Source organism: Lissotriton helveticus, chromosome 9, assembly GCF_964261635.1.
Source record: "Lissotriton helveticus chromosome 9, aLisHel1.1, whole genome shotgun sequence".
Classification (NCBI taxonomy): Eukaryota; Metazoa; Chordata; class Amphibia; order Caudata; family Salamandridae; genus Lissotriton; species Lissotriton helveticus.
Genome location: NC_136070.1, coordinates 1,190,585,995 through 1,190,612,998, shown reverse-complemented (window position 1 = coordinate 1,190,612,998; position 27,004 = coordinate 1,190,585,995). Strand labels below are relative to the sequence as shown.

The following is a 27,004-nucleotide window of genomic DNA, read 5'->3' as shown; positions in this document are numbered from 1 at the left end:
CGTCCAACACCCTAGGTCCCTGTCTAGAGGCTGTTGCCAGATGGATGCAATCCTCCCGTTTAAAACTTAACGGGGAGAAGACAGATGTCATCTTATTGGGCAACCCCTCGCCCTCTGTCTTTTCATCCATCTGGCCTCCATGTCTGGGCCCGCCTCCTGCTCCCAAACCCCAAATAAAAAGCCTGGGGGTTTGGTTGGACACCGCATTGAACTTCTCAGCCCAAGCCACAAAGACCGCAGCCACCTGTTTCGGCCTGATGAGGATGCTACGGAAGGTGCTCCCTCTGCTCCCATTCCAGGCCAGGAGGATTCTAGTCCAGGCCCTTATACTATCCCGCCTGGACTATGGCAATGTCCTCTATATGGGAGCCCCTTCCTATGTCATTCAGAAACTTCAAGTCACCCAGAACAGTGCGGCCCGTCTGCTCTACAATCTCCCTCGCTGGGAGTCAGCAAGGACCGCCATCGTGGAACTTCACTGGCTCCCCATAGCCGCCAGAGTACAATTTAAAGCTATGTGTACTCTACATAAAGCCTTCCACCACCTTGGTCCTGCAATTCTGCAACCCCTGATCACCCCCTATGTTCCCTCACGTTCCCTTCGTTCCAGTACCCTCCAGCTGGCCTCCTCTATCAGAGTGAGGAAAGCCCGTTGGGGAGGCCGTTCCTTTTCATACACTGCTGCCAAGTTTTGGAACACCCTCCCCCTTTCCCTTCGAGGAACCACCGATCATCTTTCCTTCAGAAAAGCCCTGAAAACCCACTTGTTTGCCACATCCCGCTAATCTGCCCGAGCCTGTGCTAAGCTAGCTTTAGTCATAAGCGCTACGAGGCCTCCGGGTAGATGGCGCTATACAAGTGCAATTTCAATTCAATTCAATTCAATTCAATTCAATTCATATTGGAGGAAAGGATTGTAGGAAAATGGGTCTAAAAGTAGCCTTGATAATAGAATAACTTATAGGCTTTTTGAAGAATTTATTGATGACAGGTTTTGTCCTACTTTATTGCGCTTTACTGTTGCTCAAAGCAAAAGAGCTGGTGGCCAAATATGCACATTAGCGTATTACTGATTCATTGTGCATGAATCCTAAGGCAATGGAGGCATTTGTGGACAAACATTTACCTTGCAAAGCACAAGCAAAACAGCTGAAACAGGAAGTGATTCAGAGCCGGCAGGAGATGTAGCAGTGACAGCAGTAGTGTCAACTCAACTGGAAGAACTGGTTTCAAAAGTTGTCAAGAACCGTACTAAGGGGGTCATTAGGATCACGGATTTCCCACATCCTCCGGGCCGGCGGAAGCCACCGCCGGCCCGGAGGATGCGGGAAATCCGCCGCAGATGAATGAAAGACCCACCGCCACATTAGGATGACTGGTGGGTCTTTGAATCTGTCTGCCGCTTTTCCGCCGCGGTCGCCTTCCGACCGCGGCGGAAAAGCATTCACATGGCTGGCGGTGTCTATCAGACACCGCCAGCCATATTATGATGCAGTAAGAAGTATGCTTTTCCACGGCGGCTTTTCCGCCATGGAAAAGCATACGGACCTTCACTGCGGGGGCCCGTTGCGGGCCCCCTGGGTGAAGGGGGGGTGGGGGGTGCACGGGGGTACCTATGTTAACCCCCTGCATTTGCGTGGACAAAGCGGCAGGCACCGTGTGGTGCCTGCTGCTTTGTGCACGCAAATGCCGTGCATGCATTTTTAACATTGCGGCGGGTGCAGCTTGAAGCTGCACCCGCCGCAATGTTAATAATAGAGGATGTGACCGCCACCCTGGCGGTCACATCCTAATCTGCATGGAGGGACCGCCGCTGCCCCTGCGGACGATCCCTCCTACTCTATGGTGCCGGACGGACTCAGGTCCGTCCGCCATCATAATCGGCCCCTAATTTCGAGAGAAACAAGATCTTCCAAGTTTGAATAAACGTTACTGGTTGGAATCATGGGTTTTGAGGATACAGAAAGGTTCTAATTTTTGCAGTGGCTCTTGCCTTGAGTCAACTTAAAAGAGAAACAATTGACATATGTCATCGTCTTACGTGAGGGAATAGGTTACCATTTAATAAGGTTATCTAAACATTGGAGATCTAAAGGATAAAATATGATGTAATAATCTCTATATCCTCACCAATAGGAGGTTCCAATAATTGCAGCCAGGAAGGAGGGAAGTAAACTTACTAGTTGAGAGATTGGACGGAGCCATCCTAGTTAAGGTGGGAGAACAGCTGTGGATCCTGGATGAGTAGAGGGAAGATTTAAGGCAAACAAGATCAATTTATGGTCTCTCCACTGGAATTCCCAAATCACTGTAACAGTGGACAGAGTAGTGTTATAAATAGCAGGTTCAAAGTATGGTCTGCACAGTGAGTGGGGCTTGACACAAGTTGACATAGTTCATTATTGCACTAGAATCAAGAGGAATGGCTACCTTAAAGGAAAGACATTTGTTGGTGAGGTGGTCTTAAATTATAATTTGTAAACACAGATGAACGGATTGTTGCAGTGAGAGGGACGGGCATATCGAGATAGCAGGGCATTTAAAGCCCAGAGCAGCCAGCTTATGTGACAAGAGGTAACACATTTTTTGTTATATTTCCCTAAGGTTGTCTTTACTTAAAATTGTTTTTTCATGATTTGGGTTCCTTCAATGTGAATTCTCAGTTCTTGTTTTCCTATTAATTCACATACATCAGACAAGAGCTTGGGGAGGGCTGCAACTTCAAGATCCTGGCAGCAGCTCTAATCCATTAAACATATTGACAAAGCATCACTAGGGCTGTGACTATATCACCCGCCCAGGTAGTGCTAATTTGGGCCATAGTGCTATTGAGCATCATATTACAAATTACAGCAGTGTGCTATTTAGCACCATGTTATTTATATCGCTTGTGCATGCTATTTGTCATTGTTTTTTGTGACGTTCAATGCTGCTTTGCAGTAGCAAAAATCACTGTTTGTATTTAGTCCATTTAGACAAAATACAAACATTGGATATGGCTGCTTAACCCATTGCCTGCGTTTGTCAGCCAACGGCCGTCGTGAGCACTATCTCTGTAGTGCTGCCCACGTCCGTTGGTCGCCGCGCCCGGCCCACTCTGCTAAACAGCCACACCGCGGCAGAATTGCCGCCACGGTTAACAAGTTAATAGAAGTAATTAGAGTTCAATAGAGCCACCATGAAAATTGACAGCAAACAGAGAATGCAATCCTGTTACAAAATGCCTGCATGTTCAACAAATGGGAGGATTGTGCCCTTTTATTGCATAAGGCATGTCCAAGACAGCAGACCATTGAGGCAGCTCATCCCATTAATACCATGCACAATAGCACAGAGATAGCTGCACCAGCATTGACTGTCACAATGACTTCTGGAAGTAGAGTAGAACAGCACCCAGACTACTGCACATTCAGCACCTGGGACAGCAACTGCTGCTATTCCAGACCAGTACAACAGAGATAACAACTGGCCAATCAGTTCCTGGAAACACAACTCTTAGCTATAACAAAGGCAACTTTAAAGCAACACCTACATGCTATGTACCTGGGATAGAAGCTGCTGTAAATGATCCGGGCCACAAAACCAATCTGCTCACATTTTGGAGTCTATTCGCAAAGGTAAAAATACACTTTTATATTTACTCTCATTTATATTTATTACTATACCTAACTGTAAGTCCATACGTTTGTGCTACTAACTATTTTTGAGTGTAGATTTACACTGAGGTGTACACTTACATTCCTCCATCTACTCAAATCAGGGCATGGAGCTTCTTACAAATGGATTTGTGAGTATAAAGTTCGTACTAGTAACCTTGCACATAGTAGGTGAAGATCTCCATGACACTGGTGTCTATCAGAAATAATCATTTTTATAGTGTGAGTTCCTTAAAAAAAATGGCATAATATAAATGTAATACACTTAACATATTTAGCATATTAACTCAGCAATTTATATTTATATTAAATCACTGACTCATTTAAATACAATAATTTCATTTGCAAATTTATTTAGATAATAAATAAAAGCTACACCCACCTTCCCTACTTTTTTATCTTTAATATGTAATAAATGCATGCAGTAAAACGGTATTATATTTAACAATTTCAACATATATTTAATAATTTCAACATTATATATATATATATATATATATATATATATATATATATATATATATATATATATATATATATAATGTTGAAATTATTAAATAATATAATCTATTCAACATAAGTTCCTTTAGGGTGGTATTTTATTTCCGGCCTCAATGTTTTCAAATGGGAATGTGTTAAAGCAGTAACTGTGAGTGGCCATGTGTCGTGCTTGACTTACCCCAAAGCTTGGATGTAGTGTACTTGAACCTGTTTTGACACCTTCAGAGCGACCGTAACTTTGGAAATGTAGTTTGTGACTATCAATGTTTTTACTCTTAAATGGATGTATGCTTGTATAACAGGTGCATCCCTAACTGCCACCTTAAATTCCCCTGGACCTCTCCCATTTAGTTCTAGGTATTCCCCATTTTCTAGCCACTCTTCCTTGTCCCACTCTTATTAGCCATAAATACATGTACCTACATGGGTGCTGTTCCATGCCATTGTGGAGGAGATCTCTGCTTAGGAATGATAGGAGAGGCAGAGATTGAGGTCTCCAGAAGTGCGTTTGTAATTAGAATATTGTAGGGTGTGGGTATTGCTGCTGAAGTATTACTTTACATACCACAAAATGAAGTTTGTGAATCAGATCCTTAGTCTCCATAAAATTAGAACTGGGCGTAGGACAATGCTACGCTCGCGTAGTTTGTGTAACTACGCGCTACACAAATTGAACGTAGCACAGTGCAAAAACGCATAGCGTAGTGTAGCTGGCATTTTTTGCTTGCTTGCGGTCCTCAACGTCAAGTTGGCGACCGCAAGCGAGCAAAATAACATCCTGGAAATACTTTTTCCTTGTTCGCAATCAGCAACATCAAGTTGCTGATTGCGAGCGTGGAAAATAAACCTCCTGGCGAGATTCTCAATGCAGGGAGGTCAGGTTTCTTATTGCGAGTGGTCACGTATGCTCGTGACCGCTCGCAATGAGAAACTACCAGTCCGCTTTGAGAAAGCTACTGATCGAGTACAAATTTACTTGAGCGGCGCGGCAGAAAACAACCGCTTGCACAGTGCAGACAAGCATCCGGCACTGTGCAATCAGTGCGAACAGCATTTTGCACAGTGCACTACGTAGTTCGCGTAGCTACGAGTAGCTTGTGTAGTGCAAAGTGCACTTCGCTTAGCTATGTGCAGCGCTACTATTCAAACTACGCCCAGGGTTACATAAAATAGGCAGTGGTGTTGTGTAATAGCCTGCACCTGGGTCAGAAGATGCTGTTCAAGGCAAGCACAGCAAAACTAAGAGCTACACATTCAGTCCCGGAAAAGCAATATCTAACCAAAATATAGACAGTTGCACAAATAAAGCCGCCCAACCAACTCCTGGGAACAGCAGTTAGTCACTGCATATACAGTCAAAGTAAGAGTTTCACATTCAGCATGCAAGATAGGGACTGGGTCGTAGTATAGGTAACTAAACAGAGAACGCTGTGCATACAGAAGCACAACTGCACCAGCTTTTGCTAGCAAAGAAAGAGCTGCATACTTAGCACTCAAGACAGTGACCACCTATCAAGCCATATACATCTGTAAAGAGGTGGCACGCAGAAGAGCAGCTCCCAGCATAACATTCACAGCTGAACAGAGGCAGCTGAAAATCCAGCAACCAGGATTGAGGTGCCCAAATGGAGCACACAGCAGCAAACAATGAATGCCTATCTGACATTTGAGAGCAGTTCTTGTTCCTAATACACATCAGCCTTAGATATGCATGTAGTGCAGCGACAACAATACTGAAACTTGACCAACTGTAAAACAAGAAAACTCATTTTAAACACACAAAAAGAGCTGCTGCTATTCATATGACAGACCACACAACTAAGAGCTGCACAGTCTAATTCTCTCATGGGCAGCTGCAGAGAGATAACTGTTGCAATACACGGCAGCACTGTAACAGCTGCACATTCAGCTGACTGAGCAAGAGTCTATAAAACATTGCACGCTTCACTGCACTCAAACAGGAGCGCATTCTGTGCACGGAATAGGAGGCTGCATGCAATAGAGACACTAAATCTGGGGTAGCTGCACATCCCACTCATCAGCAGCCTCTTATTAAAAGCATTCAAGTCAACAGTTCAATAACCGCCTATTCAGCTCGCAGACCATGGCCTGCCATAAACAGCACTGAGGTGGAACATCATTCTATTAAACAATGCAAGCTCAACAGCACAGGCTTATCCAGCTGATGTGACAATATTACTAAACTTTACACATACAGCACCACGGTGACAGCGGCGCAGTGCACACACAACTTGGAACAGAACACTGTTATTTTATATTAGATACCTACCTACTCAGCCTACCTAAAACAGTAGCCCATCTATCAATACCAATGCAACAGCACTGAGATAATGACATATTCAGCTTATGGATCAGTGCTCTACTACAGCCTTGTAGCCCGCTGCAGAGGGCTGTGCTGGTTGTTAAAGGCCCTGAACCAGAGTTAGAAGCCTAAATCACAGGTGAGGGGTCATAACAAGGGGGAGGACCTTTAACAACAGGTATTGCCAAAGGCAGAAGGGCTATAAGCCTATTATAACATTCCTCCACTAAGTGTAGAATGTTCCAAATTAAGAAAAGAGAAACAGAAAGACAAATATTGGAATATTGAAGTGAAGGGTTATATCAGTCATCATTTGCACGGAGTCACTTCACTGTCTTCAATTAAGCTCTCAACATTCCAATGTTCTACCCATTTTTAGCTGTACAACAACATGGATATAACTGCTTATTGAATTATTGAATACATGGAACAGTGGGGCATATAACCAAGGGGGACGATAGGCAATTATCGCTGATTTAGCAGCCGTTTTCAGCCGCTAAGCGGCGATAATTCTATTGCCCTATTAGCAAGCTGTCGCTAACTGATGTTAGCGACAGCTTTTAGGCGATAGTGAGCGGTTTGGGGTCCGCTTTGCATGTCAGCGATGTTTATCGCTAATGACATGCAAAGTGGGAGTACCCAACCAGTTAGCGATTGAAAGCAGCCGCTAACGTCGCTATCGCCTATTAGCAAGGCAGGCGTAGCGATGGAAATATTTGCGCTAAGCTCGAATATCTCCAAATACAAGCACCTGCCCAGACCAGTTCTTAGCCATGTTATCCAATGGGAGGTGGATAACATGACTAAGAGCATTTAATCTCGAATGCGTGAATATCGCTGTATTCACAGCGATATTCACACATTTCGCCGCTATCGCTGCATATTTTAGCACAATGGAGAAAAACGTTGCTAATAGCATGTTTTCTCCTCTAACATATCCAGCGATAGTCAGCGATAAAAAAAATGCGCTGAGCGCATTTTGCGATAAATATCGCTATTCCTTGGTAACATGCCCCAGTATTCTACCAAAGAGTACATGTACAACATCCCTGAGATGAATGAACCTTCCGTTTATCAAACAGTACTCTACAAGTACATGAAGTAGAGCTCTTTGAAACCTTATCTGTACAACCGTTCAGAGATAAATGCACATTCAGCTTTTGGAGCAGCAATCTGTTATCTGATTCATTGAGAACACGGCTGTGGTAGTTAGGCACTACATCAGGAATATTTCTGGTTTAGCAATAAACACCAACACTATGTTATACATTAGAAACATAACAGATCTGAGTTTGCTGCCCAGCAACAATTAAACATTACCAACAAAAAAGCACATGTATAGGTGCACACTCCACTAAAGGAACAGCAGCCTGCTAGCCTATGCATTAGGAACAAAGCTTAGATACACAGTACACAACAGTGGTCCATCTTTGGGCACCTCTACACCAGCACTGAGCTTCAACTTATGGAACAGGACTGTACTAAACATTACTTGCACAACTGCATGAAGGTGCCTGCTCGTTCAGTTTCTAGAACAATATACCATTTGACAGTGTAAGTACAACCCTTTATATGACAAAGTCTCTTCAAAATTCAAAAAAGTGTATTTCTTTAACATGTGAATGGTTTGACATTAACGGGCACATTAAAAGCACTGAAAGTACTTATTAAAAGTAAGAATGTTGTACAACTGGTAGACTGAAATCACGTATTTGAAAGTGCTTTCATGCACAATTATGAAGAAAAAGAGTTTTGGTGAACCAAAATATTTCCTTAAGATCACACAAGTAAAGCAAGGAAGCCATGAGTTATTCAGGTTTTCTGTTTTCACTTTGTACAAATCAGCCGGGAAATGGATGGATATCTATTTGTTTTTCATTTTGCTATGGTTTTGTTTTTACCTCTTAGTTTATTTTCTGCACGTTTTAAATACAGTACAAACTCGACCACAAGTCCGAGTGTTTTACATGAGCACCAGTTACATTACACAAGGTCACATGCACTGTTTATATCCATGGGGAGTTTAAGTGATTTGCCAGGAATCACAGGATGCTGAGCAGACACCAAGACTCGAACCTGGTTTCGCAGTTGGCAGCTCTAACCGTAATGCTACATCCTCGGTAGAGTGAGGATAGCATGCAGGAACAACTTGAAAGCTTGACTTGCTATGGGCTTGAGATTCCATAGGGACCTCAAGCTGAGCCAGAGCCAGCCTCCAGGCTTGCGTCTAGCTCGAGCTTTCAGTGGGGTTTTCGCCTCTATATTCAGCTTACATAGTAGAAATCTGTCTTCAAGTGCTTTCATAACAGGGATATGATAGAACTCCTTTAATACAGAATAGCATTGGGTTGGCATTGGTTAGAGGTTAGAAGCAGTGCTGAGATAAACAACAGGAGCACAATATTCCTTAGAGAGCTGCCTAGAAGCAGTCTGTTAAACATCAGAAGCACAATAGCAGAGTGATATTTGTGCACTCGACTCATGGAACAGCAATGTCATCCTACACATTAAGAACAATGCAGAGATAACAACATATTAGGCTTACAAATATGTCTCTCAATATCTGTACAACAGCACTGAGATAGCTGCATACTCAGCCGATGTAACAGTGCTGTACTAAACAGTACATGCACAGCAGCACCAAGGTGACTGCACGTTCAGTTTATGGGCGAGTGCCCTAGTAAACACTAAAAGTGAAAGAGATCACTCTATATTGAGTACATGGAACACTGTTCTGCCAAGCAATACATGCACAACAGCACTGCTACCTATGGACAATACTCTACTGGACGTTACAGCAGCCCTGCAATGCCTGTATCTTCAGTTTATGCACCAATAGTACTCTACTGATCATTACAACAGCAGTACAATGCCTGCATCGTCAGTTTATGGACCAATAGTACTCTACTGATCATCACAACAGCACTACAATGCCTGCATCTCAGTTTATGGGCCAATAGTACTCTACTGATCATTACAACAGCACTACAATGCCTGCATCATCAGTTTATGGACCAATAGTACTCTACTGATCATTACAACAGCACTACAATGCCTGCATCGTCAGTTTATGGACCAATACTCCACTGATCATAACAACAGCACTGCAATGCCTGCATCTTCAGTTTATGGATCAATACTCTATTGCACATTACAATCACACTACAATGCCTGCATCTTCAGTTTATGGATCAATACTCTACTAGACATTACAAGAGGCCTGCAATGACTGTATCTTTAATTTATGGGGCAATAGTACTCCACTGGTTATAACAACAGTACTGTGATGCCTGCATCTCAGTTTATGGATCAATACTCTACTGGACATTACAACAGTCCTGCAATGCCTGCATCTTCCGTTTATGGACCAATAGCACTCCACTGGTCATACCAACAGCACTGCAGTGCATGTATCTCAGTTTATGGATTAATAGTAATCTACTGGACATTACAACAGCACTGCAATGCCTGCAACTTCAGTTTATGGACCAATAGTACTATACTCGACATTACAACAGCACTGCATTGCCTGCATCTTCAGTTTATGGACCAATAGTCCTCTACTCGACAGTACAACTGCACTGCAATGCTTGCGTCTCAGTTTATGGACCAATAGTACTCTACTGGACATTACAACAGCACTGCAAAGCCTGAATCTTCGGTTTATAGACCAATAGCACTCCACTGGTCATACCAACAGCACTGCAGTGCATGTATCTCAGTTTATGGATTAATAGTACTCCACTGAACATTACAACAGCACTGCAGTGCCTGCATCTCAGTTTATGGATCACTACTCTACTGGACGTTACGACAGCCCTGCAATGCCTGCATCTTCAGTTTATGGACCAATAGTACTCTACTCGACATTACAACAGCACTGCAGTGCCTGCATCTTCAGTTTATGGACCAATAGTACTCTACTCGACATTACAACAGCACTGCAATGTTTGTGTCTCTGTTTATGGACCACTAGTACTCTACAGGACATTACAACAGCACTACAATGCATGCATCTTCAGTTTATGGACTAATAGTACTCTACTGGACAATACAACAGCACTGCAATGCCTGCATCTTCAGTTTATGGACCAATAGTACTCTACTGGACATTACAACAGCACTGCAGTGCCTGCATCTTCAGTTTATGGACCAATAGTACTCTACTGGACATTACAACAGCACTGCAGTACCTGCATCTTCAGTTTATGGACCAATAGTACTCTACTGGACATTACAACAGCACTGCAATGCCTGCATCTTCAGTTCATGGACCAATAGTACTCTACTGGACATTACAAAAGCACTGTAATGCCTGCATCTCAGTTTATGGACCAATACTCTACTGGACATTACAACAGCACTGTAATGCCTGCAGCTCAGTTTATGGACCAATACTCTACTGGACATTACAACAGCACTGCAATGCCTGCATCATCAGTTTATGGACCAATAGTACTCTACTGGACATCACAACAGCACTGCAATGCCTTCATCTTCAGTTCATGAACCAATAGTACTCTACTGGACATTACAACAGCACTGTAATGCCTGCAGCTCAGTTTATGGACCAATACTCTACTGGACATTACAACAGCACTACAATGCCTGCATCTTCAGTTTATGGACCAATAGTACTCTACTGGACATTACAACAGCACTGCAATGCCTGCATCTTCAGTTCATGGACCAATCGTACTCTACTGGACATTACAACAGCACTGCAATGCCTGCATCATCAGTTTATGGACCAATAGTACTCTACTGGACATTACAACAGCACTGCAATGCCTTCATCTTCAGTTCATGGACCAATAGTACTCTACTGGAAATTACAACAGCACTGTAATGCCTGCATCTCAGTTTATGGACCGATACTCTACTGGACATTACAACAGCACTGTAATGCCTGCAGCTCAGTTTATGGACCAATACTCTACTGGACATTACAACAGCACTGCAATGCCTGCATCTTCAGTTTATGGACCCATACTCTACTGGACATTACAACAGCACTGCAATGCCTGCATCTTCAGTTAATGGACCAATACTCTATTGGACATTGCAATAACCCTACAATGCCTGCATCTTCAATTTATGGACCAATAGGACTCTGCTGGTCATTATAACAGCACTGCAAAGCCTGAATCTTCGGTTTATGGATCAATACTCCACTGGTCATTACAACAGCACTGAAATTCCTGCATTGTCAATTTAAGGATCAATATTCTAGTGGTCATTTCACTAGCCCTGCAATGCCTGCATCTTCATTTTATGGACCAATACTTCACTGGTCATTACAAAAGCACTGAAATGCCTGCATCACAATTTATGGGCCAATACTCTACTGGTCATTACACCAGCCCTGTAATGCCTGCATCTCAATTTATGGACAAATAGTACTCTACTGGTCATTACAACGGCCCTACAATGCCTGCCTCTTCAGTTTATGGACCAATACTCTACTGAACATTACAAAAGCCCTGCAATGCCTGTATCTTCAGTTCATGGGCCAATAGTACTCCACTGGACATTACAACAGCACTGCAGTGCCTGCATCTCAGTTTATGGATCACTACTCTACTGGACGTTACGACAGCCCTGCAATGCCTGCATCTTCAGTTTATGGACCAATAGTACTCCAATGGTCATACCAACAGCACTGCAGTGCATGCATCTCAGTTTATGGATCAATAGTACTCTACTGGACAGTACAACAGCCCTGCAATGCCTGCAACTTCAGTTTATGGACCAATAGTACTCTACTGGACAGTACAACAGCCCTGCAATGCCTGCATCTTCAGCTTATGGACCAATAGTACTCTACTGTACAGTACAACAGCCCTGCAATTCATGCATCTTCAGTTTATGGACTAATAGCACTCTACTGGACATTACAACCGCAGTGCAATGCCTGCATCTTCAGTTTATGGACCAATAGTACTCCACTGGTCATACAAACAGCACTGCAGTGCATGCATCTCAGTTTATGGATCAATAGTACTCTACTGGACAGTACAACAGCCCTGCAATGCCTGCAACTTCAGTTTATGGACCAATAGTACTCTACTGGACATTACAACCGCAGTGCAATGCCTACATCTTCAGTTTATGGACCAATAGTACTCTACTGGACAGTACAACAGCCCTGCAATTCATGCATCTTCAGTTTATGGACTGTTAGCACTCTACTGGACATTACAACAGCACTGCAATGCCTGCATCTTCAGTTTATGGACCAATAGTTCTCTACTGGACATTACAACAGCCCTGCAATGCCTGCATCTACAGTTTATGGACCAATAGCACTCTACTGGACATTACAACCGCAGTGCAATGCCTGCATCTTCAGCTTATGGACCAATAGTACTCTACTGGACATTACAACCGCAGTGCAATGCCTGCATCTTCAGCTTATGGACCAATAGTACTCTACTGGACAGTACAACAGCCCTGCAATTCATGCATCTTCAGTTTATGGACTAATAGCACTCTACTGGACATTACAACCGTAGTGCAATGCCTGCATCTTCAGTTTATAGACCAATAGTACTCTACTGGACATTACAACAGCACTACAATGCCTGCATCGTCAGTTTATGGACCAACACTCTACTGATCATTACAACAGCACTACAATGCCTGCATCTCAGTTTATGGACCAATAGTACTCTACTGGACAGTACAACAGCCCTGCAATGCCAGCAAAGACAGTTTATGGACCAATAGTACTCTACTGGACATTACAACAGCACTGCAATGCCTGCATCTTCAGTTTATGGACCAATAGTTCTCTACTGGACATTACAACAGCCCTGCAATGCCTGCATCTTCAGTTTATGGACCAATAGTACTCTACTGGACATTACAACAGCACTGCAATGCCTGCATCTTCAGTTTATGGACCAATAGTTCTCTACTGGACATTACAACAGCCCTGCAATGCCTGCATCTTCAGTTTATGGACTAATAGCACTCTACTGGACATTACAACAGCACTGCAATGCCTGCATCTTCAGTTTATGGACCAATAGTACTCTACTGGACATTACAACAGCACTGCAATGCCTGCATCTTCAGTTTATGGACCAATAGTTCTCTACTGGACATTACAACAGCCCTGCAATGCCTGCATCTTCAGTTTATGGACTAATAGCACTCTACTGGACATTACAACAGCACTGCAATGCCTGCATCTTCAGTTTATGGACCAATAGTACTCTACTGGACATTACAACAGCACTGCAGTGCCTGTATCTCAGTTTATAGATCGATTCTCTACTGGACATTTCAACAGCCCTGCAATGCCTGCATCTTCAGTTTATGGACAAATAGTACTCTACTGGACATTACAACAGCACCGCAGTGCCTGCATCTCAGTTTATGGACCAATAGTACTCTACTGGACAGTGCAGCAGCCCTGCAATGCCTGCATCTTCAGTTTATGGACCAATAGTACTCTGCTGGACATTACAACAGCACTTCAGTGCCTGCATCTTCAGTTTAGGGACCAATAATACTCTACTGGACATTACAACAGCACTGTAATGCCTGCAGCTCAGTTTATGGACCAATACTCTACTGGACATTACAACAGCACTGCAATGCCTGCATCTTCAGTTCACGGACCAATAATACTCTACTGGACATTACAACAGCACTGTAATGCCTGCAGCTCAGTTTATGGACCAATAGTCTACTGGACATTACAACAGCACTGCAATGCCTGCATCTTCAGTTTATGGACTCATACTATACTGTGCATTACAACAGCACTGCAATGCCTGCATCTTCAGTTTATGGACCAATACTCTATTGGACATTGCAATAACGCTACAATGCCTGCATCTTCAATTTATGGACCAATAGGACTCTGCTGGTCATTACAACAGCACTGCAAAGCCTGAATCTTCGGTTTATGGATCAATACTACACTGGTCATTACAACAGCACTGAACTGCCTGCATCGTCAATTTATAGATCAATATTCTAGTGGTCATTTCACTAGCCCTGCAATGCCTGCATCTTCAGTTTATGGACCAATAGTACTCTACTGGACAGTACAACAGCCCTGCAATTCATGCATCTTCAGTTTATGGACTAATAGCACTCTACTGGACATTACAACAGCACTCCAATGCCTGCGTCTCAGTTTATGGACCAATACTCCACTGGTCATTACAACAGCCCTGCAATGCCTGCATCACAGTTTATGGACCAATACTCCACTGATCAAAACAACAGCACTGCAATGCCTGCATCTTCAGTTTATGGATCAATACTCCACTGATCATAACAACAGCACTGCCTGCAGCTTCAGATTATGGACCAATACTCCACTGATCATAACAACAGCACTGCAATGCCTGCATCTTCAGTTTATGGACCAATACTCTTCTGGACATTACAACTCACTGCAATGCCTGCATCTTCAGTTTGTGGACCAATACTCTATTGGACATTACAATAACACTACAATGCCTGCATCTTCTATTTATGGACCAATAGTACTCTACTGGTCATTACAACAGCACTGCAAAGCCTGAATCTTCTGTTTATGGATCAATACTCTACTGGTCATTACTACAGGACTGAAATGCCTGCATCATCAGTTTATGGGTCAATATTCTAGTGGTCATTTCACCAGCCCTGCCACGCCTGCATCTTCCGTTTATGGACCCATACTCTACTGGTCATTACAACAGCACTTCAATGCCTGCCTCTTCAGTTTATGGACCAATACTCTACTGGTCATTACAACAGCACTACAATGCCTTCATCTTCAGTTTATGCACCAATACTCTCATGAACAGAGCATATGCTTGCATATTCAATGTACGAAGCAGTCTTCTACTGAACTTTACCTGCAAGGGGATAACTGCATTTTCAGTTTATAGAGCAGCAATCTATCATTCAATACATTCAGAACAGAGCCGTGATAGCTATCCAGTGCATTAGGCTAGCAGTACCTTATGTGTAAGAAACAACACCCTATTTAACATTACAAGCTCCTTGAGAGAGTTTTCCATTCAGCTTACAGAACAGCAGTCTATTGAACACCACAAGCACAAAGGCACAGAGACCACTATATATTCAATGTATAGTACAGCACAATGACACATCACATGCACAGCAGCACCGTGACAGCCGCACGGCCATGATGCTTACTGAACAGCAGTCTAAAATACACGTCAAACAGAACAGCGCAGAGATAACTGCACATTCAGTGCATGGGACAGCACTCTAATGTGCATCAGATCCACAACAAATGTCTGGTAGCTGCACATTCAGCCTGCTTACCAGCAGCCTATGACAATCCTCAGACACAAGGCCACTTAGATGCTCCTTTAGCTTATATGTGTCCATTATGCCTCATAAACATCCCACTACTGAGGTAAATGTACAATCAATTAAACAAACAAGAGTATGCACAATAACCTTGAGATACTGGGCTTCATAGGCATGTATTCACAACATACAGGTAGCAGTAAGACTACTGAATATTTGCAACGCTGAATAATTACTTGGGTGCCAATGTAATACTCATACAGAGCAGCATCAAGAGAGTGGAACATCCAGGAGTGTTGATGGTACCTACAAAGCAAAACACAGGGAAGCAGATGGTTAGCAGCTGCACTTATGCCATAAACAGAAGCAGGAACATTTACATGAGGGCACAGTCTGTTGCCAGTTAGAATATTCCAACTTCTTATCCGCAGGATGCAAACTTTAGACTTGTGTAAAGGGCTTTACGGGAGTAGAAAACGGTATCTAGAAAATTGAAGGCTATACCATGAATCACTTTGTAAGATTCTAGAAATGTGAGGTATCTTTCATAACCCACATAGGAGTCAGGTAGAACACTCTGAACCAGCTTTAAATTTGCAGTATTTTGGGTGCTCCAGGTAAAGTCTTCTTTCCTCCTGAAGATGAGCTTGGACTATAACATTTACCAGTGACAAAAGCAAGTGGTGAAGCATGTAATACAGTGAAAATCTAGTTTATTTTATTTATTTGCAGTTTTATATAGTGTGAACGTAGCCCAAGGCCATTAGAGTGCTTTACATGCGCATTAGATAACATTACTAAAGTCAGATTAAGGGCCATATGTATCCCTTTGCGAATGCGAATTCACAAACTGATATGTATGAAGGAAATCCCGATGCAAAACAAGGAATTACAAAATTTGCGATTCCTTATTTTGCGATTGCATTTAAGGAATCGCAAATTTTGCGATTCCCTAAATGCAATGTAAGATGGAAAAAAAATTGCTAAATGGCCTTAAGGAATCGCAAATTACCACCAACTTCTAGTTGGTGGTAAATTGCGAATTCCTTGAAAAATGCAAATTTTTGCATTTTTCAAAGTGCCATGTGACGCACATACGTGCACCACATGTGCACCTATGCTTATTTCTGGGGTGCAACAGGGTGTCCTTTGGACACCCTTGCGCCCTTGAAATTATTCTCAATTTGCGATTAGCAAATTGCAAATCGCAAATTGAGAGAAAATTCCCATTTCTTCCTATGGGCCTCCTGGCCCGTAGAAATGAATGGGAAAGTATTCCTTAATTGCGAATTCGCAATTTGCAAATTCGCAATTAAGGAATATCAAGAAATCGCTAAAAAATTGCATTTTTCTTGATACATACCATTTTGCGATTCTGAAATAGCGATTTCTTAAAAATCGCTATTACAGAATCGCAAAATGGTTCCTTGATACATATGGCCCAAAGTGATTTTCCCATCCAGAATCACAGGCTATTGAGCCGACGCCAAGACTCGAACCTGGGTCTCAAGTTCCAAAATTGGCGGCTCTGTCCCTTTAGCCACATCTCTTAAATGGAATAAAAGACAGACAGAAATGTGTGCCGCTAAATGTAGATCACGGAAAAATAGGAAACAGGCCATAAAAATAAGATTATAAATGATCCTTTGGAGAAAATAGCTGCAGTCAGCATTTTAGGTAACCTAGCAAAGTCTACTTAAACATCATAAATAATAAGAGCCTGCTGTTCTGCGTGCCCTCAATACATTCAGAGATGTATATAAAAAGTACTGTGTAGGGAAATTAAAATAGTCTTTGTAAATTAAAACTACCTCTGTTGCTGAGATGCCCCTAAGTGGGAGGATGGCACTTATTCCTTGAGATGTAATCAAGGTGTACAAGTTATTATAAACAGACTCTTTACTTTATGAAATTGGAATTAACAAGAAACCTCTGTTATGTCCTTTATTTCAAGAAGTTGAAGATGAGTACGCTCAGAAGGCAGTTCATTTTTAATAAAAGTAGTAAATTAATAACATTTATATTTTAGCCTTGAGACTAATTTAATTGGTTATTGATGAGATGAACATGGCAATTTAAAATGTGTTCATTTCTTTACCTTCCCTTCTTTGTTGTTTTGTACAGTGTAGACTGATAAAATATTCTAAGTTGGTCACCCTTGCAATCCATGTTAACTTGTAAATCTCTCACCAGTCAAGCCAGCTCAGTTGTCAGTGATGTCATGGTCAATTCAACCAAAACGGAATCACTGGCAATCAATGATCAATGAAAAAAACAATAATTGACTACTCCATGCAATAGCACCTCTCTCGATAAGAGAGCGGCTTGCAACAGGGTACAAATTGTCAAACATGAGCACCTTAGGCCTGATTCACAAAGGTAAAGTGAGATGAAAGTCTAACTTTACGACTGTTTGTATTCGCAAAGGGCATTTACTAATTGTAAATGCCCGTGGCGAATATCAAAAGTTGAACTTTATGGCTTTCGGTATTCACAAAGGGCATTTACGAGTAGCAAGGATCTCTCTAGCACCCATGATCCACCTCCAGGACTCCTAAAATAAAGTATGTCAGTTTCTTTTAGCCCAGATTGTGCTGTTCTATCCTCGCTACTGCAAGCCCCGCCACTGCCAAAAGCACAGTGCAGCCTGCACCTGTCTCTCAGGTTTTACATGGGTACCTCATCAAGCTCCTATTGTTCAAACTGTCTTGTGGTGATTTATGTTGTTGTCATCAAACGCGCCATGCTGCAGGGTCCCCACGCTCCACCTGTTTGTGTGATGCACATGAAAAATTAGCATCAGGAAATAAGCTCTTACTCATAGGACACAGCAACTCCTAGATAACTGAACATGAGGCAACTGGGACAATGATAGCTAGTTATAGCCAGGCTGTACATCAATTTCAACTCATAACACAACACAGCACCAAGATAGCTGCACATTCACCACCAGCAACATGGTCTGCGGCTGATAAAGAGACAGCAGTGCAGAGAGAGGCACGCATTCAGAATCTGGGACAGCGGCTCCTATTTATAACACACATCTCAGAACAAAGACAGACCTGCATTCTGCACCTGCCGCAGGGGCTGGCGCTTGCATCGAACAGCAGTGCAGGGAAGCCGACACATGTAACATGGACTACTTTTCATAATGATTATGCGCAGGTACCAGTTGGTCACACCGTATTTAGAGCATGCTTCCGAACCTCATGTACCTCTTACAATGAATCTGGAAAGGTCAATCTGCTACCAGCTCCGTATCAACCAAGGGCCAGATTCAGAAAGGGAAAGTTAGATGAAGCCTCAATATTTATACTACTTTTTTCTTTGAAGTCAGCACAAAGAAAATTCTCTCTTGCACACAAGAACCAGTTCTGTCATCTTTGGTCACAGGAGGTGGAGACAGCATTGTAAAAGGCAGCCACAGCCTCTTCAAGTGCTCAGTGACAACTGCTTCCACCATTCTAGCCCAATAATACCCATCAGGATATACAGGGCACACCTCAGCTTCCTTTGCATGACAGTGTAGCGGAATTGCACAAAACAGCCGCTCTCAGTTACAAAACAGACGTTGATTCCACAGGCAGGCGGAGGCGCAGGATGGTTAAATAAGAAAATGTCCACTTTCTAAAAGTGGTATTTTGAAACACATAATTTTAAAAACAACTTCACTAAAAGATGTATTTTAAAATTCTGAGATCAGGCAGCCTAAACTCCAAATCTCTATCATGTCCCAATTGAAAGTTACACTTGTAAGATGTTACAAGGCCGCTCCAATGTTAACCTATAGAAGTAATAGCCTTTCAATAGTGAACAATGAAATTGGCAGTATTCTGTTATCAGGATATGTAAAACACACCAGCACATGTCCTACCTTTCACATACACTGCACCCCGACCATGGGGGTACAATGGACCTACCTTAGGGGTGACTTACATGTAAGAAAAGGGATGGTAATGGCATGGTAAGTGGGTGTACTTCCAAATTAGACTGGGGCAAATCTTTGCTCCAGTAACAAGCTGCACAGCGTGGGTTTGTTGAATGAGAAGTATAATTCGATTCAAATAAATCATTTTTATTCATTGTTCTTCAAGCTTTTACAAATCTTAAGGGTTCAAAAGATGCATTTGTTTTCATTTGGGTGAACCATTATGGCACTGCAAGCATGTGTACCAAGCAGCCGATTCGGCGCTGAGAAATTGAAAATATTTGTATTTACAGTTGAGGCAAAGTAAGTCGTAAACTAAGTTTAAAATGAGTTTGGTATTTTTTATTTGATTTGGGTATGAGGCACAGTTCATGATGAGTTTTCAGGGGATAGGACGTATATGTTTTGCGCAGTTAGTTACAGGGTATAGGGCTATTGTAATGTTTTTTTAGGCTAGGTTTGCATGTAATTCATGGGGTATCTTGGCATGTGCTTGAATACTCAGGTTATGTACTTTTATTTTAAGGTTTGTTTTGAATTCTGTCCCTTAAGATTTTATACAATGCTAATGGGCCTCTTTTAAAATTTCAATTACCCCTGAATAAGGGCTTTGAGCCCAAAGTGCATTGGGTAAATATTTGCGCAATTAACCAGGATGTATTATTGATTCCTTTGTGCTGCATGATAGAGCCTGGATGGCATGTATACAGCATCTGATGCCTGGAATTAAGTCACCTCCATTTAGGATTTGTAAAAGCTTGAAGAACAATGAATAAAATCAAATAATACTTTTCATTCAACAAACCCATGCTGTGCAGCTTGTGACTAGAGCGAGGATTCGCCCCAGTCTGATTTGGAACTTTATCAAGGTGCTAACTGGGACAGGGCATGCAATAAGCGAGCACGCATAATATACCTAGAATAATAACCATGTTTAAAAAAGTGTAAAAATGGTGTGCATGGACTCATCTCTCAAGTGGGTGCACTTACCAGGTCGATTTGGCATTTGAGAACAGCCTGAACAGACACTGCAGTGGCAGGTCTGAGATACATTTGAAAGGCTACTTGGGTGGGTGGCACAATCAGTGATGCATGCCCACAATCAGCATTTGATTTACAGACCCTGGGCACACACAGTGCACTTAACTACGGAGTTATCAGTAAATCAATTATGCCAATCATGGAAAACCAATCAAAATCACAATTTACACACAGAGCACTTGTACTTCGGCACTGATCAGCAGTGGCAAAGTGCTCAAAGCTTCTAAACCAGCAAAAACGAAATCCAGCACATAGTCAAAAATACAGGAGAGGCAAAAATTCAGGCAACACCACACCAAGGATGCCAGGTCTTACTATCCATAGCACCTGGTAGCAAAATATTCACAACAGAAGGTATCTGTATCTATCCATAATACATGGGAGCTGAACATTCAGCACAGAGGGTATCTGTGTCTATCCATAATACATGGGAGCTGAACATTCAGCACAGAGGGTATCTGTATCTATCCATAATACATGGGAGCTGAACATTCAGCACAGAGGGTATCTGTGTCTATCCATAATACATGGGAGCTGAACATTCAGCACAGAGGGTATCTGTATCTATCCATAATACATGGGAGCTGAACATTCAGCACAGAGGGTATCTGTATCTATCCATAATACATGGGAGCTGAACATTCAGCACAGAGGGTATCTGTATCTATCCATAATACACGGTAGCATAATATTTAGCACAGAGAATATCTGTATCTCGCCATAACACATGGTAGCAGAATGTTCAGCACAGAAGATATATGTATCTATCCATAACACATGGTAGCAGAAGGTTCAGCACAGAGGATATCTGTAGCTATCCATAACACATGGTAGCATGATATTGAGCACCGAAGGTATCTGTATCTATCAATAACACATGGTAGCAAAATATTTAGCACAGAGAATAATTGTATCTATCCATAATACATGGGAGCTGAACATTCAGCACAGAGGGTATCTGTATCTATCCATAATACATGGTAGCATAATATTTAGCACCGAGGATATCTGTATCTATCCATAACACACGGTAGTACAATATTCAGTGCTGAGCGTATCTGTATCTATCCATATCACATGGCAGCAGCACATTTAGCACAGAAGGTATCTGCATCTATCCATAACACATGGTAGCAGTAGGTTCAGCACAGAGGGTATCTGTATCTATCCATAACACATGGTAGCGTAATATTTAGCACAGAGAACATCTGTATCTATCCATAACACAAGGTAGCAGAAAGTTCAGCACAGAGGATATCTGTATCTATCCATAACACATGGTAGCATAATATTTAGCACAGAAGGTATCTGTATCTATCCATAACATCTGGTAGCAAAATAGTTAGCACAGAGAATATTTGTATCTATCCATAATACATGGGAGCTGAACATTCAGCACAGAGGGTATCTGTATCTATCCATAATACATGGTAGCATAATATTTAGCACATAGGATATCTGTATCTATCCATAACACACGGTAGTACAATATTCAGTGCTGAGCTTATCTGTATCTATCCATATCACACGGCAGCAGCACATTTAGCACAGAAGGTATTTGCACCTATCCATAACACATGGTAGCAGTAGGTTCAGCACATAGGGTATCTGTATCTATCCATAACACATGGTAGCATAATATTTAGCACAGAGAACATCTGTATCTATCCATAACACAAGGTAGCAGAAAGTTCAGCACAGAGGATATCTGTATCTATCCATAAGACATGGTAGCATAATATTTAGCACAGAAGGTATCTGTATCTATCCATAACACCTGGTAGCAAAATAGTTAGCACAGAGAATATTTGTATCTATCCATAATACATGGGAGCTGAACATTCAGCACAGAGGGTATCTGTATCTATCCATATTACATGGTAGCATAATATTTAGCACAGAGGATATCTGTATCTATCCATAACACACGGTAGTACAATATTCAGTGCTGAGCGTATCTGTATCTATCCATATCACACGGCAGCAGCACATTTAGCACAGAAGGTATCTGCATCTATCCATAACACATGGTAGCAGTAGGTTCAGCACAGAGGGTATCTGTATCTATCCATAACACATGGTAGCATAATATTTAGCACAGAGAACATCTGTATCTATCCATAACACAAGGTAGCAGAAAGTTCAGCACAGAGGATATCTGTATCTATCCATAACACATGGTAGCATAATATTTAGCACAGAAGGTATCTGTATCTATCCATAACACCTGGTAGCAAAATAGTTAGCACAGAGAATATTTGTATCTATCCATAATACATGGGAGCTGAACATTCAGCACAGAGGGTATCTGTATCTATCCATAATACATGGTAGCATAATATTTAGCACATAGGATATCTGTATCTATCCATAACACACGGTAGTACAATATTCAGTGCTGACCTTATCTGTATCTATCCATATCACACGGCAGCAGCACATTTAGCACAGAAGGTATTTGCACCTATCCATAACACATGGTAGCAGTAGGTTCAGCACAGAGGGTATCTGTATCTATCCATAACACATGGTAGCATAATATTTAGCACAGAGAACATCTGTATCTATCCATAACACAAGGTAGCAGAAAGTTCAGCACAGAGGATATCTGTATCTATCCATAAGACATGGTAGCATAATATTTAGCACGGAAGGTATCTGTATCTATCCATAACACCTGGTAGCAAAATAGTTAGCACAGAGAATATTTGTATCTATCCATAATACATGGGAGCTGAACATTCAGCACAGAGGGTATCTGTATCTATCCATAATACATGGTAGCATAATATTTAGCACAGAGGATATCTGTATCTATCCATAACACACGGTAGTACAATATTCAGTGCTGAGCGTATCTGTATCTATCCATATCACACGGCAGCAGCACATTTAGCACAGAAGGTATCTGCTTCTGTTCATTACACACTGTTGCAGAATGTTCAGCAAAGATGGTAGCTGTAGCTATCCATATTACATGGTAGCTGAATATCCAGGGCAGGGTATATCTGCTTCTATTCATAACACATGTTAGCAGAAAGAATACACAGCACAGAGGGTATCTGTATCTATCCATAAAATATGGAAGTTGAACAGATTCAGCACAGAGGGTATCTGTCTATCCATAGAACATGGCAGCAGAGCATTTAGCGCATTTATAGCACAATGCAGGCAAACATAGATCACGGAGGGTATCTGTTTCTATTCATAACACAAGGCAGCAGAACATTCAGCACAGAGGGTATCTGCTTCTATTCATAACACGTTAGGAAGGGATTCAGGGCAACATTCAAGGCAAAGTGTATCTGGTTCTTATCATAACACAAGGCAGCAGAATAGTCAGCACTGAGGGTATCTGTTTCTATTCATAACACATGTTAGGAGAAGATTCGGCGCTGAGGGTATCTGTATCTATTCATCAGAAGATGTGTCACTGAGGGTATCTGCTTATATTCATTACACAAGGCAGCAGAACATTCAGCACAGAGGGTATCTGTTTCTATTCATAACACAAGGCAGCAGAATATTCAGCACTGAGGGTATCTGTTTCTATTCATAACACATGTTAGGAGAAGATTCGGTGCTGAGGGTATCTGCATCTATTCAGCAGAAGATATGTCACTGAAGGTATCTACTTTTATTCATTACACAAGGCAGGAGAAGATTTGGCACTGATGGTATCTGCTCCTATTCAGCACTGAGGGCATTTACTTCGATTCATAACACATGTTAGGAGAAGATTCGGCGCTGAGGGTATCTGCATCTATTCAGCAGAAGATATGTCACTGAGGGTATCTGCTTTTATTCATTACACAAGGCAGGAGACGATTCGGCATTGAGGGTATCTGCTTCTATTCAGCACTGAGGGTATCTGCTTCTATTCAGCACTGAGGGTGTTTGCTTCTATTCAGCACTGAGGGCATCTGCTTCTATTCAGCACTGAGGGCATTTGCTTCTATTCATAACACATGTTAGGAGAAGATTCGGTGGCTGAGGGTATCTGCTTCTATTGAGCACTGAGGGTATTTGCTTCTATTCAGCACTGAGGGTATCTGCTTCTATTCAGCACCGAGGGTATTTGCTTCTATTCAGCACTGAGGGTATCTGCTTCTATTCAGCACCGAGGGTGTTTGCTTCTATTCAGCACTGAGGGCATCTGCTTCTATTCAGCACTGAGGGCATTTGCTTCTATTCATAACACATGTTAGGAGAAGATTCGGTGGCTGAGGGTATCTGCTTCTATTGAGCACTGAGGGTATTTGCTTCTATTCAGCACTGAGGGTATCTGCTTCTATTCAGCACCGAGGGTATTTGCTTCTATTCAGCACTGAGGGTATCTGCTTCTATTCAGCACTGAGGGTATCTGCTTCTATTCAGCACCGAGGGTGTTTGCTTCTATTCAGCACTGAGGGCATCTGCTTCTATTCTGCACTGAGGGCATTTGCTTCTATTCATAACACATGTTAGGAGAAGATTCGGTGGCTGAGGGTATCTGCTTCTATTGAGCACTGAGGGTATTTGCTTCTATTCAGCACTGAGGGTATCTGCTTCTATTCAGCACCGAGGGTATTTGCTTCTATTCAGCACTGAGGGTATCTGCTTCTATTCGGCACCGAGGGTGTTTGCTTCTATTCAGCACTGAGGGCATCTGCTTCTATTCAGCACTGAGGGCATTTGCGTCTATTCATAACACATGTTAGGAGAAGATTCGGTGGCTGAGGGTATCTTCTTCTATTGAGCACTGAGGGTATTTGCTTCTATTCAGCACTGAGGGTATCTGCTTCTATTCAGCACCGAGGGTATTTGCTTCTATTCAGCACTGAGGGTATCTGCTTCTATTCAGCACTGAGGGTATCTGCTTCTATTCAGCACCGAGGGTGTTTGCTTCTATTCAGCACTGAGGGCATCTGCTTCTATTCAGCACTAAGGGCATTTGCTTCTGTTCATAACACATGTTAGGAGAAGATTCGGTGGCTGAGGGTTTCTGCTTCTATTGAGCACTGAGGGTATTTGCTTCTATTCAGCACTGAGGGTATCTGCTTCTATTCAGCACCAAGGGTATTTGCTTCTATTCAGCACCAAGGGTATTTGCTTCTATTCAGCACTGAGGGTATCTGCTTCTATTCAGCACCGAGGGTTTTTGCTTCTATTCAGCACTGAGGGCATCTGATTCTATTCAGCACTGAGGGCATTTGCTTCCATTCATAACACATGTTAGGAGAAGATTCGGAGGCTGAGGGTATCTGATTCTATTGAGCACTGAGGGTATTTGCTTCCATTCAGCACTGAGGGTATCTGCTTCTATTCAGCACCGAGGGTATTTGCTTCTATTCGGCACTGAGGGTATCTGCTTCTATTCAGCACCGAGGGTGTTTGCTTCTATTCAGCACTGAGGGCATCTGGTTCTATTCAGCACTGAGGGCATTTGCTTCTATTCATATCACATATTAGGAGAAGATTCGGTGGCTGAGGGTATCTGCTTCTATTGAGCACTGAGGGTATTTGCTTCTATTTGGCACTTAGCGTATCTGCTTCTATTCAGCACCGAGGGTATTTGCTTCTATTCAGCACTGAGGGTATCTGCTTCTATTCAGCACCGAGGGTGTTTGCTTCTATTCAGCACTGAGGGCATCTGCTTCTATTCAGCACTGAGGGCATTTGCTTCTATTCATAACACATGTTAGGAGAAGATTCGGTGGCTGAGGGTATCTGCTTCTATTGAGCACTGAGAGTATTTGCTTCTATTCAGCACTGAGGTTATCTGCTTCTATTCAGCACCAAGGGTATTTGCTTCTATTCAGCACTGAGGGTATCTGCTTCTATTCAGCACCGAGGGTGTTTGCTTCTCTTCAGCACTGAGGGCATCTGCTTCTATTCAGCACTGATGGCATTTTCTTTTATTCATAACACATGTTAGGAGAAGATTCGGTGGCTGAGGGTATCTGCTTCTATTGAGCACTGAGGGTATCTGCTTCTATTGAGCACTGAGGGTATCTGCTTCTATTCACCACCGAGGGTGTTTGCTTCTATTCAGCACTGAGGGTATCTGTTTCTATTCAGCACCGAGGGTATTTGCTTCTATTCAGCACTGAGGGCATCTGCTTCTATTCAGCACTGAGGGTATCTGCTTCTATTCAGCACCGAGGGTGTTTGCTTTCAGCACCGAGGGTGTTTGCTTCTATTCAGCACTGAGGGCATCTGCTTCTATTCAGCACTGAGGGCATTTGCTTCTATTCATAACACATGTTAGGAGAAGATTCGGCTGAG

At 42.4% G+C, this 27,004-nt stretch overlaps 1 protein-coding gene across 1 annotated transcript in view; it reads right to left on the bottom strand.

Moving 5' to 3' along the window:
- Positions 1–27,004, bottom strand: part of LOC144782335 (contactin-4-like) — a 964,244-nt gene that overhangs the window by 727,065 nt on the left and 210,175 nt on the right. The window lies entirely within an intron of this gene.